Genomic DNA, 13,409 nt, shown 5'->3' with positions numbered 1-13,409 from the left:
AAGAAATCACGTCCGAAGAAATAGCCATCGACCTTAGATCTCAAGGACTGGAGCCCATAAAAATATCAAGAATGTACCGGGCAGACAAACGTCCCATGCCACTGGTTCTCGTGGAAATTAATAAGGAACAAAGAAGGATTTACGATCTCAAAACAGTTTGCAATCTCAGGATTAAAACAGAACCACTCAGAAAGAAAGCAACAGCAGGACAATGCCATCGCTGCCAGAGATATGGGCATGCACAGAAACTGTGCAGAGCAGAGTAGAAATGTGTGAAGTGCGGGGACAGTCACCCTACTCACACATGCTCCAAACCACGCACAACTCCAGTCACATGTGCAAACTGCGGCAGCCCACACCCAACCAACTATAGAGGCTGCACTCTCCACCCAGATAACCTAGCAAGCAACAGAAAATCAGGCAATCCACCAGCTCAAAAACGTGCAACACCCCTTGAAGAAGTTATCAATCAGCGAACATCACACAGCTCATATGCTGCAGCAGTCACCTCAAAGGCTAAATCAGCAGAATCTATGCCCAACAGTCAGAACACAGCTGCTATCCTTGCTGCCACCCTAGGGGAGATGCTAACGGCTTTTAGCAAGACCAACCCCAATCAGAGTGATACGAACAAGTTCTTAAAAAACACTCAAGTCATCTTCACAATGATAAGCAATGAATAATACACCTGGTTCGAACAACTTCATACAGATCGCATTTTGGAATGCCAACGGCCTAAACAACAAACTCCTGGAACTACAAGAATTTACAGCAAGACATAGAATAGACATCCTCTTAATCAACGAGACGCACCTTCGGCCCTGTGACAACCCCAAACTAAGGAACCACGCACTACTTAGGAATGACAGACTCAATGCCAGAGGAGGTGGAACGGCTATCTTTGTCAAAAAAGACATAAGATACAATGAGATCAAGAAGACAACGACTACACACCTGGAAGAAACTGGAATTGAGATACACACCAACAATGCAGGTAACCTAAAGCTATATTCAGTCTACAACCCTCCAGGCAAACCACTACCAGCCTCGGATCTCTCCCAGCTCCTCGACACAAATGAAGCAACAATTGTGGCGGGAGACCTAAATGCCAAACATCCTGCATGGAACAGTAGGAACTCCAACAACAATGGGAAGAGCCTACACACGTTCGCTATGACAAGAAACATCATCATAGCAGGTCCTGCCGAACCAACACACTACGGGCCACTGGGAAGACCTGATGTGCTGGATATAGCCATTTTTAGGAACACCTCGCACCAATTCCAGTTACAGGTAGTCAATGATCTAAGCTCCGACCACAATCCCGTACTACTAAGCCTAGGCGGGGAAACAGAAATCATCCCCAGGCAGTCCTGCACAAATTTCAAAAAGCTGAACGCTATTCTCTGCAACCTTACAGAACCCGTTCCATCCATCTCCTCACCTAAAGAAATAGATACAGCGATCAGAAAACTGGAAGGCACAATCCAAGCTGGCCTAGCAGCAACTTCCACCGTTACCACTCCAGCTCAAGCCAACCTGCTCCCAGAAGAGATTCTAAAGCTCATCTGCAGCAAAAACAGGATCAGACGCCGTTACCATACAACACTATCCCCCAGGATAGACAAGAGCTAAACAGGGCAACAAACCTTGTTCGATATGCGATCAAAGATCACAAGAACCAGCTGTAGGAGAAGAAGCTAAGCTCCTTATACACCAAAGACAACTCATTGTGGAAAATGACGAAAGCCCTTCGCAGCAACCGCTCCAACATTTAGCCAATCCAGGGAGAAAGGGGGCATGGCCTACCGAGACGACGAGAAAGCAGAAGCCTTCGCGGATGCCTAAATCAGCTAATCTTTTCTAACCTTTCATTGTATACATTTTTTTTTTTTTTTTTTTTTTTTTTTGTTAGGAAATTTATTGACCTTTTTAGTTATCTTACACCAGCTACTTAGGTGGCGCTTTCTGGAATTGTCAGTTATTGTTTAATTTGAGCTGAAAATGTACTGAGGATGCCTGTGACAAGCGAAAATTATACTATTAAATAATCTTTGTACGCGTGTTTTCCGTTATTAATTTTGTATCGATATGTCTACTCATGGTATACCTCTTTTAAAACTTAATAATTATTATCATAAATAATTTTATTACTGCAAATGCTAATTATTAAGAACTCAATCATGTAACCCACAAAAGCTACAATATACAGCTACTAGTATCACTGCAGTAACAACGGCAACGGTCACTGTTTAGAAATGGCACCTGTAACACGATAATTACCTCTATCTTGACAGACAGCCATCTTACCTTCATACGAAACTCTGGACTATCGCTGCAAAATTCTTCCAAACAAAAGACATGATGCCAACCAACGTAAAAATACGTATCACAGAATGTGTGAAACAATACTCAAATACTCGGGTGTTATAGTCTACGCCAGTGTTTCTCAAACTTCAGATATCCTTGTACCCCTTCCTAAATTTTCATTATTACCAAGTAACCCCTTATCAAAATAATAATAACAAATAAATAAAATAAAAAAGTATATTTCGTTGTAAATGTCTATTTTATTTGAATTTGGATGTACATGTAAACAGAAAAGATGTCTTATTTTTAATATAACAAAATTCATTCATATAATTACTTTTTTTTATCATTCGCTATTATTTCAGGCTCGCAATGTACATTCATATACTGTACGAAGATTCCCGAATGATCCCGCGAATTTGCAAACTATTCAAATGAAGCAGTTATCACAATTTGAGTAGGAGAATTCATACATAATATATAATTTATTGAGAAATATATACGTTTAAAATAATTATTTTTTTCTTAATAATAATTCCATGCGTTAATGATGCATAGCCGAAAATGGCCACGTACCCCAGGGGGTACGCGTACCACACTTTGAGAAACACTGGTCTACGCAAACAGCAAACCATCGCCTGTCGAGCTAAGAAAATAGTACGCCGAAGAACTGTATCAACGGTGCTGGAAGTCCAACATACACCAGTCAATAACCGAACCCCTTATGGTAAAACATTGTTCTGAGCATTAAAAAATAAATAAATAAGACACTATCGTACTATTACTAGAAAATTATCTCAATAACGCTCACCGTGACAACAGAGATCCTAACGTATAACACGACAGAATACAACTATATATACAGCCAACCTGATAACCTGATAACCTGATATGGCTTGATGGATTACAGTCCCTTGGACTTCTATCCCTTAATCGGTATGGAATAGTCTTGTATTAAGTGTTAGCGAGCACCTGGCTCACCCTATTTAGGGTTGTACGGAGGTACCAGAATCGATAAGCAAAGCAGCTTTCGGGCGTTTATGTTTCCACCTATCGTGTTCGTCATAATTAGATGACTCTTGAATGAGTTGATTTGGATGAACAGCTGCTTTGGCAAAATAAGCAGCAGCACTGTTATGGAGGAAAGTGGAAATATCTGGAATATCGGCATCTCGATGTAAGAGAGTATTTCTTACAAACCACGGAGCGTTGAAGATCATACGGAGGCACTTGTTTTGTATAACTTGTAGCTTTTTGATGTTAGTGGCGGAAGTGTGACTCCAGGCCGGCGATCCGTAAGTTAACGATGGTCTGATAATTGTTTTGTAGATCCGTAGTTTGTTATCAGTACTGACTTGGCTTCTTCTATTGAGCAGAGAATAGAGTTGTACTATTGCAGAGTTTGCTTTTTTGCATGCATAAACTATGTGGGAGTTAAAGTTTAAACGGTTATCAAGTTGAATGCCTAGATATTTGGTGCTAGATCTCCATGGGATGGCTGTGTTAAAAAGTTTAACTTCTCCAACATGAGATGCTTGTCTTCTTGTGAAAAGAATGGCAGTGCTTTTATCGGCATTTACAGATATTCTCCATTTTTTGAACCAGTCTTCTAAATTTGTTGCTGCAGTTTGTAATCGCTGAGTAGCTATATTAGGCCTGAGAGATCTGCTGAGAATAGCCATGTCATCCGCATAACTAGCTATAGTGGTTAGTGATGTGCTAGGAACATCAGAAACAAAGATGTTAAAAAGAAGCGGTGAGAGCAGCGAACCTTGAGGGACACCAGCAGTGATTTTTTTCAGTGATGATCTAATTCCACGCAACTTAACCTGAATTTTACGGTCCTGTAGAAAGGAGTTAATAATTTTGGTAAGATAAAGAGGGATGTTGGCTGCAATTAATTTGTAGATGAGACCTTTGTGCCATACAGTATCGAAAGCTTTTGCAACATCAAGAAAGATAGCTCCTGTGTGCTGTTTCCAGTTAAAGCCTGTAGTGATGAACTCAGTCAGTCTGTGAATTTGCTGTGTAGTGCTATGTCCAGTACGGAAGCCAAATTGTTCTTTCGGAATTATGTGATTTTTATTCACCTCCTCATTAAGTCGGTTGAGAATGACTCTTTCTGCTATTTTTCCTAGGCATGATAGAAGACTGATGGGTCTATAGCTCTGTGGCATCTGAGGCGCTTTACCAGGCTTGAGAATAAGGAAAATATCGGCTTGTTTCCATCTTGAGGGGAAATAATGAATTCTCAGAATTGCATTGATAATCGCTACTAAATGCATGACAGCTTTGTGTGGGAGGGCTTTAATTGTTTTGTTGGTAATTTCGTCCGGGCCAGGGGCTTTTTTGTTTTTAAGCTTCCTAATAATTGAATAGACCTCTTTAGGTGAGGTGGGGCAGATATTTTCACAGCTACAAGATCGCCGAAGTACTGAACGTACCCTACGATGTATCTTTTCTATGAAGACTAGATCCGCTTGCGCATAATTAGGACGGCACTGAAGTTGCAGGGCTTGAACGAGCGCTTCCGCTTTTTCGTTATCTCTGTAAACAAGGCCTCTTTCTCCGTGAATGGGCTGGATGTTAGAGCGATCTGTACGGAGAGCTTTAGTCAACTTCCACAGAGAATTATCTTCAGTTTTGAGAGAACAGAGTTTTCTTTCCCATTGCTGGTTTCTGTGATCTTTTAAAGCGTAACGGACTAGGTTGGACGCTCTGTTTAGTTCTCGACGGTCTTGCGGAGATAGCGTGTTGTGATAGCGGCGTCTGAGCCTGTTTTTGTTCCTTATGAGAGCAAGGATTTCTGCAGGAAGTAGGTTGACTTGAGCTGGGGTAGAAGTAGAGCAAGCTGCGGATAAGCCAGCCTGTATTTTAGATTCAAGATTGTTGACTGCCGCGTCAATTTCTTCACGGGTGGAAATAGTCGGTACTGAGTCTATGATAGTGTTCATTTTAGTCTTGAATTTTGCAAAGTTTGTGTGGGAATGGCTGGGAATGAGCTCAGGCTCCTCCCCTAAACTTAAGAGTACTGGATTGTGATCTGAGCTTAGCTCGTCAATCACTTGAAGTCGGAAATGATGAGAAATATTGTTAAAAATAGCAATATCTAAAACATCAGGTCTGCCGATCGCTCCGTAGTGTGTTGGCTCAATCGGGCCTGCAATAACGATATTTCTCTTCAAGGAAAAGTTATAGAGGATCATTCCGTTGTTATTAAAGCTTTTGCTGTTCCATAAAGGATGCTTGGAATTGAGGTCTCCAGCTACAATTACTGCTTCATTTGTATCTAGTAGCTGAGAGAGATCAGAGGGGAGTAGAGGTTTGCCAGGGGGGTTGTATACAGAAAAAATCTTTAAGCTGCCTGCATTGTTGGTAAGAATTTCTATGCCCGTCTCCTCGAGGTTAGATGTAGTAATCTTCTTAGTCTCATTATAGCGAATGTTTCTTCTGACAAAGATGGCAGTGCCTCCACCTCTGGCATTAAGTCTGTCATTTCTAAGTAACGAGTAGTTTCTGAGTTTGGGATTATCGCAGGGTCGTAGGTGTGTTTCGTTAATGAGGAGAATATCAATTTGTAAATGATCTGTAAGCTCCTGTAATTCCAAAATTTTGCTGTTGAGACCGTTTGCGTTCCAGAATATTATCTGCATAGAATTTGATGTTAAAGCCGGATTAGTCATTAATCATGGAGAAGATGACTTGAGTATTCCGAAGGAATTTGTTGGTGTCGGCCTGGCTTGGATTTGTTTTGCTGAAGGCCATTAGCATCTCCCCAAGTGAGGCAGCGAGTATTGCTGAAGAATTTGGACTGCTAGTTGTAGGGAGTACCTTAGTGTTACTCGAGGAAACCACAGAAGCATAGGATTTGTCTGGTGTAACTTTCCGCCCTTGGAATTCAGGCACGGATCTCATAATATTTGTCTGAGTGGGCTGAGTTAATTCCTGTCTAGGCTTTTGAAGGTTGGATGGGTGGAGAGTGCAACCGCTGTAGTTTGCAGGGTGTGGGCCACTGCAGTTCGCACATTTAGCAGGTGTGGTCTTTGCCTTGACGCAAGTGTGCGAGGGATGGTTGCCACCACACTTCACACATTTGTAGTCTGCTCTGCATAGCATTTGCGCATGCCCAAATTTTTGGCAGCGATGGCATTGACCAGCCGATGCCTTTCTTCGTAGTGGTTCGGTCTTGATGACCAAGTTGCAGACTATTTTAAGATCGTAAATTTCCCTCTGGTCTTTACTGATCTCTACTAAGACCAGAGGCATGGGACGCTTGTCTGCGCGATACATTCGCGAAATCTTGACTGGCTCCAAGCCTTGTAATCTGAGGTCAGTAGCTATTTCGTCTGTTGTTATGTCTTCTACCAAACCTCTGATCACTACCTTGAGGTTCTTTTCACTCTTAAGTTGGTAAGTATGGTATGGAATTTTATGATCGTCCATAAGTCTGGTTAACTGGCGGTAGTCCGTTGTTCCTTCAGGCTGTATACGTACTCCGTCATCTGTGTTTTTGGCTGACGAGAACTTGATGTTGCTTTTCTTCATCGTCTCTGCAAGCAACGACCACTTTTCTTTAGATCGCAGTACTACTGGTGGGATCCTCTCTTTGGGCTGTATTGGTATAGTTGTCTCAGTGCTTGCACTAGATTGTGCTGATGTGTCCATTTGAGCGACAATTTCTTGTTCTGCAGCAAGAGACTCTTTCTTCCTCTTCTTTCTGCTGACTTCTTGGTAATCGTTATCGTCTGTGTCAGCTGTAGCGGAGGAATTGACGCTGTCATGTGTAGGGCGAGTAGAAAGTTCGGAGGTTCGAGGGTCTTCATTCTCGACCTCCATAATCTGGTGAATTTCTACCTTTCCTGGCCATTTTGTGTGCAAGATGTTGCCTATTTGCCGAAAGATAGCGAGAAGTTCCTTGAAGGAGAGATCTTCATATGGTGAATCCATAATGTAGACTTGAAGTGGGGGAAAGGACTTGCCTTGTCCCTTCAACCACCGAGTGTTGTACTGGGCGGGGAACAGGAGAGAACCTGGAAAATATTTTTGAAGTTGAAAGGAAAAAGTCTTACCTGCTCTGATGTTCGAGCACGCTGGTGGCGCATCAAATAATCACTATTTAATTTCAGTATTGAAATAACTCTGAATTAAACATTAAAATCAATTAAAAACAAAACTTAACTTCACGCTGTACTACTACAAGGAACGCTGATAAACACGTCTGAACTCACTGAAAAACAACAACAACTCAAGATCCGCAATCATATATACAGCCAAGTGCTACCTAAATGTAGTTATATGGTAGTTGCGAATTTCATGCCACACTGCTCGCCGACCGACGATTCAAAACATCTAAATAATTACAGAACATTAAACATGAACTTTCGAAATTGTATTTAAAAAAAAAAAAAAATGCTAATCCAACTCTTCGCAAAAGCAAAAAAAAAAAAAAAAAAAACCCTACTAACATTATGATTATTTAACAAACTCACTTTGTAATACAAGTTCGTTTATTTTTACTTTAATTTCATCAAACAATTTTAACTTTAGACAACTTGCATGTTTTTGAAGTGGAACTCCCGAGAGAAGTCTACGAACTCCATGGAGGTGCCTGTATGTAGTAATAGTAATAATAATAATAATAATTTATACACATTGTACACTTTATACACTTTAGGTCATGTATAAAAATTGTCATTTTTATACATGACCTAAAGATATCATATTTTACTGTTAACACAGGGTGACCCATAAGTCAAGAAGGGGTTTACAGATTTAATAATTTTTTTTATATTTTACAGATTTTTTAAATATTTTACAGATTTATTAATTAATTATTTTTTTATTATTTTTTCTTTTTTATAATGAAATACAGAACCTGGAGTTTTTTTTTATTAGTTATGAATAAACCGCATCCCGTAAATGCCTTTCATTTTCGGCTTCACAAAAACGGGCCCTTTGAAGTTCCATGACAGCTGTTAACGTTTCTGGTTGCACACCCTAATTTCCTCACGAATGTTCTCCTTCAGCTGTTGGATTATCTGGAACTTGTTCACATACACCTTTCCTTCAGGTAACCCCCATAGGAAGAAGTCGGGAGCCATCAGATCTGGAGAACGTGATGGCTAATTGAAAATCTTCGCGAAATGATTCCCCACCCCCACCCCCAAAAAATGTGCTGACTTTCAAAATAAAATTGCAGATATTGGTTCGTTGTTGGGTTGTGAATTTTCCCATGATTAATTTCCCAAATGCTCCTTAGAATACCTGAAAAAAATAATGAAAGAAGTCATATTTATTTGTTAATAAATGCATGCATTTATAAGCATTCCATTTAGGTTTTTATTTTTGTAGACAGAAGACGTCTTAAGCTTGCGAGGCAATAATTGAGCTTTGCACTGTTAATCGCAGGACGATGCTTGCTCGTCTAGTCAAATCTACCTTGGCTTGCTCGGTTGTAGGAGCTTCCAGGTCCTCGCTGCAGCACTGTGATTTAATGCGCGCGCATAGCCATTTCACGTCGTCTCGCTCTGTTGCTTAAACACAGGCCATACGCAGTCAACGTAGCTGTAGCCAGTGAGCTTCAGCCAGCCTTTACAAGTGTGCGTGTTGCTTGAGAAAATTAAGTTATTACAACCAACTTTTTATGACGATGTTATTGACCAGTTCATAAAGAAGAACCTTAGGGTAGAATTTGCATTCAAGTAGCTAAATTGAAAAAGATAGGATACCTATAAAATAAATGTTGTATTTGTAGATTAAATGTACATAAATTTCGAAATGTATAATTTTAAATGGTCAGTAATTCATTATTCCCTAATCTGACTTCAATCAGAATGATAACAAGAGCAAGCAGGGTCGCCCCTAGGAATTTTACCGCACCGTGCAGTGGCATATTTTGCCGCCCATTCCCCCCTTATTTTTCGTATAGTTTATGCGAATTTTGCCCCAAAAAACTTGTCGCCCCGTGCAAATGGACGTCTTGCACCGTCGGTAGAGTCGGTCCTGCGAGCAAGCGTGAATTTCAAGACCAGCATTTCCCCCTGCAATTCTAGATATGTCTGTCATGTCAACGGTAATAAATTTGTAGCAAACTAAAATAAAAACGATATTTTAACTGCTTATATGTATGATTGATAGATCTTAAAATATCATCGATTAATTTCCTTAATTATTAATTAAATATTTTAAAAATCATAGATCAGATTCATAAGAAAAGTAAATTTCTAAGAAAAAAAATCTAATCATGGTAGAAACCAGACCATATATGCAGCACTTCCGGAATGAACTTTGTAAATCTTTAGTAATGTTCCAAAATACTTTGGAACATTACTAAAGATGATTATTACACATACACACACATACAGTTATAATATTTAAATCACTTGTAACATTATAAAATTCTAATATTTTAATCAACTAAAGTTGATTAAAATATTACAATTTTCGCTAACTTGAAAAGTGACACACTCCTTAAGGTCCTTTTCTGAAAAACGTAATTGATAATTAGTAACTGAGTTTGGTCTGACAGCTAAATGGAATAAAAAATTACTTACGCAGACAGATGCCGCGAGAAGTCTCTAGTGAAGGTAAACGTCACAAACGTCCTTCCGTCTATTTTGGAGATTGAATGTAAATAAGATGTTCGTAAGCGTAGTGTCCATTTGTGGTTTTCCACAAACAAGTTCTTTTCCTCAGCTCTTGGAAAACAAATTGCTTTGCTTCTATAAAACAAAGCGTATTCTATCGGATGATTGGATTGAAACTCAGACATCAAACTGCATTTGCAAGAAAAAAAGTACCTTTATTGTATGACTAAATACAGTACAGAGACAATTTGAGTCTAGACTAAGTGGCCACTTTATTAGGAACAGCATTTAATCACTAGTGGGACTCCTCCTTTGACTAATGAATTACCTGTTAATTATTAATTCCTGTCTGAAACGTTCCTGTTGGATGTCTGTCTACGATGTCATAATATCATTGTCCAGTTGTTGCAAATTGAATGTTGACGCGTTACTGCTGCGAACTGCTCGTTCCACTTCACCCCAGAGATGTTCTCTTCGATGAGGTCTGGGAACTGAGCTGGCCGCTGAAGTAAAGGAAACTTGCTGTCATGTTCCTCGAACCACTTTAACACACTTTGTGGAATAGCACAATGTCTTCTTGAATGTACCTTTTTATCAATGGGTAACCTGCAACCGTGAATGAGTGAACATGATCAGCTACGATGTTAAGGTAGGCTGTGACGATTGGAGGTGTTATCAGGAGATAACTGGTATCAGGAGACCTAAGATGTACCAAGAAAACATTCATCACATTATTTCACCCCTGACACCAACCTGAGCTGTTACTACTTGGAAGGAAGTCCATGGCTTCATGTTGCTGCTCCATATCCTGGTTCTGCCATCAGCATGATACAGTATAAACCTGGACTTGTCAGACCAGGAGATATTTTTCCAGTCGTCAGCTGTCCAGTGTTAATGATCACGTGCCAAATGATGCTGCATCTGCCTATTCTCAGCTGAGAGCATTGGAGACCCAGGATGATCCCTGCTCCTTGTCCCCCAACCGTGACTGCATGCGAGAACTGTACGCTCCATGATGAACACACTTTGTAATGAGCAGTGATCTGACTGCTTGTGGCCCTTCATTCTTCCTCGACTCCTGCATCAATGAGCTGTTTCTATTCACAGTACTGCCTTCAAGTTATCTGGTTATTAAACCACTTCTAGTATGCCTTAAACACTGATGTGCGTGAAAAGCTAAGAGGATTAGACATTTCTGAGAAACTGGTACCATATCTGACTCAAAGTCACTCCTTTTACCAATTCTGATGCATCAGAGAGACAAAACAGAACCGTTGGCTCTCTGTATGATTTATATAAAGCAAACTGCAGCCAAGTAACTTAACGTCTTCAGAATGGTCTTTTTTCATAAATCGGGAGGCGTTCCTGATAAGGTGACCGCTCTATGTATGTGCTATACGTAGCGACAATTAATATAAATTAGAGACAACGGGAATGAAAAAAAATGTTTAATGGAAAAAACTCTCTCTCTCTCTCTCTCTCTCTCTCACACACACACACACACACACACACACACACACACACACACACACACACACACACACACACACACACACACACAAATACTGCAAACAGGACAAGCAAAGCAAAGTTTAATTGCACCCAAACAGTATCTAACTAAATACATTGTCCAAACAACCTATTTAAAATTTCAGTTTCAGAAAATGGATAGTCACATCTTTTCATAATGACTGCAGTATGAACAGATCTCACGAGGCATTTGCGATCATCTGTATCATTGAGACATTTCACCAACACTAATTTTACATCCGTGTAACGAGTGTAACAAATTACATCCCTTCCAAAATTTACAAGTTACAAAACTTTCCAAATTTCATTAAAATTCCATCCAGCTAAACAGGAATTATTATAAATCTTCTAGCCTCTTTTATATCACAAAGGCAGCAGGCAGAACGCTTTCTCTAAATTTGCAAACTTACAAGCAACCGGTCTCCACTCGTAGTTGTCACCTACTTTGTAACCCTATTTTATATTATTGTCTGAAACAGTGTGAGTAGTGCAGTCGATTTTTTGAATCGACTGTTGAAAAAGCCAACTTCTTGGGAAAAAAAAAGATTGCGTATCTACACTAAAGATCAACTAACTCATTAATAGACTGAAAAAAAAATCCTCTAGTCAGAGGTTAAAACCGAACCTATATCAGTCTCTCATAAACTAGAAACGTTGTGACCAAGGCAACGCAGGAACCAAAAGGAATTATCATTTCATATCTGCCAATAAAATTTTTTTAAGTGCATCCCACCCACGAAAGGTAACCTACAGAGGTTTGAATATCAAAGGTGTGTTAAGGGCAAGGTAATCCAAGAACTCCACTATACATATCAAACATAACTTTTTCAAGCCAGTCCAGTCCTCAATCGAAATGGCAATATTAGAAAGAAAAATCATTCCATAACTAAGTCTTGAACCCAAGGATAAAAATCGTGTACTGTGATCCATAAGACGAAATAATTATATATCGTTTACAATGAAATATCATTATAAATGTTGACGGTGTTCAGACTTTAAGTTGCTAATATCTTGGTTGTGTTCGTTACATTTATCAATATATATGTTACAAATTTATACTGCCCATAGTGTACTTTAGTAAAATCCCACGAGCATCTCGAAATTTAGAGCATGATTTAAAACTTGAACCCACTTTTGTCATAAAAAAATCCGTTTACGCCTCTTATTCCCTATAGGGAGTATGCGAGGCCGTTTTAGCAGCTAAAGGGAGATAACTTAACCAGGAATATCATTAATTATAATCAGCATCAGGTGAAAAGAGGCAAACAAGTTAGGATATCTCTTGGTCTCTGACCATCAAGCAGTATATTACTGTGTGAAATAGTGTGGGTTCTACGGCCCCTTTTCATGTTAACGGAAAATGTCTCTAGCGTGACTAAATTCGTATTCCAACAAGTTTTATTCAGGTGGACTAACGCTATGGAAGCTAGCACCACTTCCACAGGTCAACGCACGAGTTCGTTTTTGTCGTACTGTATATGTAATTTTGCAATGTCTAATTTTACCAAAACTAATAATTTAAGTTCTAGTCTCCAACTAGAGGAACATTTTTTAAGAGCGTAAGAGATAGACTAAAAAGTTATTCGATCTCTGGCACAGAAAGCTGTTTTTTTCTCACAGAATATCGGGTTTTTCATCCCGAAAAACTCAAGAAAATCGACCGTAGAACCCACACTGTCTCAGACAATAAAAATATACTGTTAGGATTAGGTACCGCTAGATGGCGGCACTTGTTAATCACATCGCTTCACTGGTTGTCGACTATAATTAGTAATTTTTTATAATTAGTGAATTAGTGATAATTAGTGACTCCTGGAAACTCAGGTTTTTCTTTCCATAAACTCAAGAAAATCGAACGTAGAACCCATACTATTTCAGACATTAAAAATATTGTGTTAAGAGCTATGGATCACGAAATGGCGGCACTTGTTAACTGTCTCTTCACTGGATGCTGAGTATACTTAGTGATTATCTTAAGCCAGC

At 39.5% G+C, this 13,409-nt stretch overlaps 1 protein-coding gene across 2 annotated transcripts in view; it reads right to left on the bottom strand.

Annotated features, from left to right (window-relative positions):
• The window catches only part of LOC150099775 (mitochondrial amidoxime reducing component 2-like), a 229,233-nt gene that overhangs the window by 191,804 nt on the left and 24,020 nt on the right, over positions 1-13,409 (bottom strand). The window contains exon 1 of one of the 2 annotated variants that reach the window (XM_090404067.1): positions 9,864-9,976. The exons of the other annotated variant lie outside the window; for it this stretch is intronic. The gene's annotated coding sequence lies outside the window, so the exon portion shown is untranslated. Of the gene's footprint in view, positions 1-9,863; positions 9,977-13,409 lie in introns of those variants that run through there. 2 annotated transcript variants of the gene reach the window in all.

Source organism: Typopeltis vanoorti, chromosome 14 (genome assembly GCF_054136105.1).
Source record: "Typopeltis vanoorti isolate ZY-2024b chromosome 14, IOZ_Tvanoo_1.0, whole genome shotgun sequence".
Lineage (NCBI taxonomy): Eukaryota > Metazoa > Arthropoda > Arachnida > Uropygi > Thelyphonidae > Typopeltis > Typopeltis vanoorti.
Note: the sequence above shows the minus strand (reverse complement) of the source record. Positions and strands in the feature narration are given on the sequence as shown.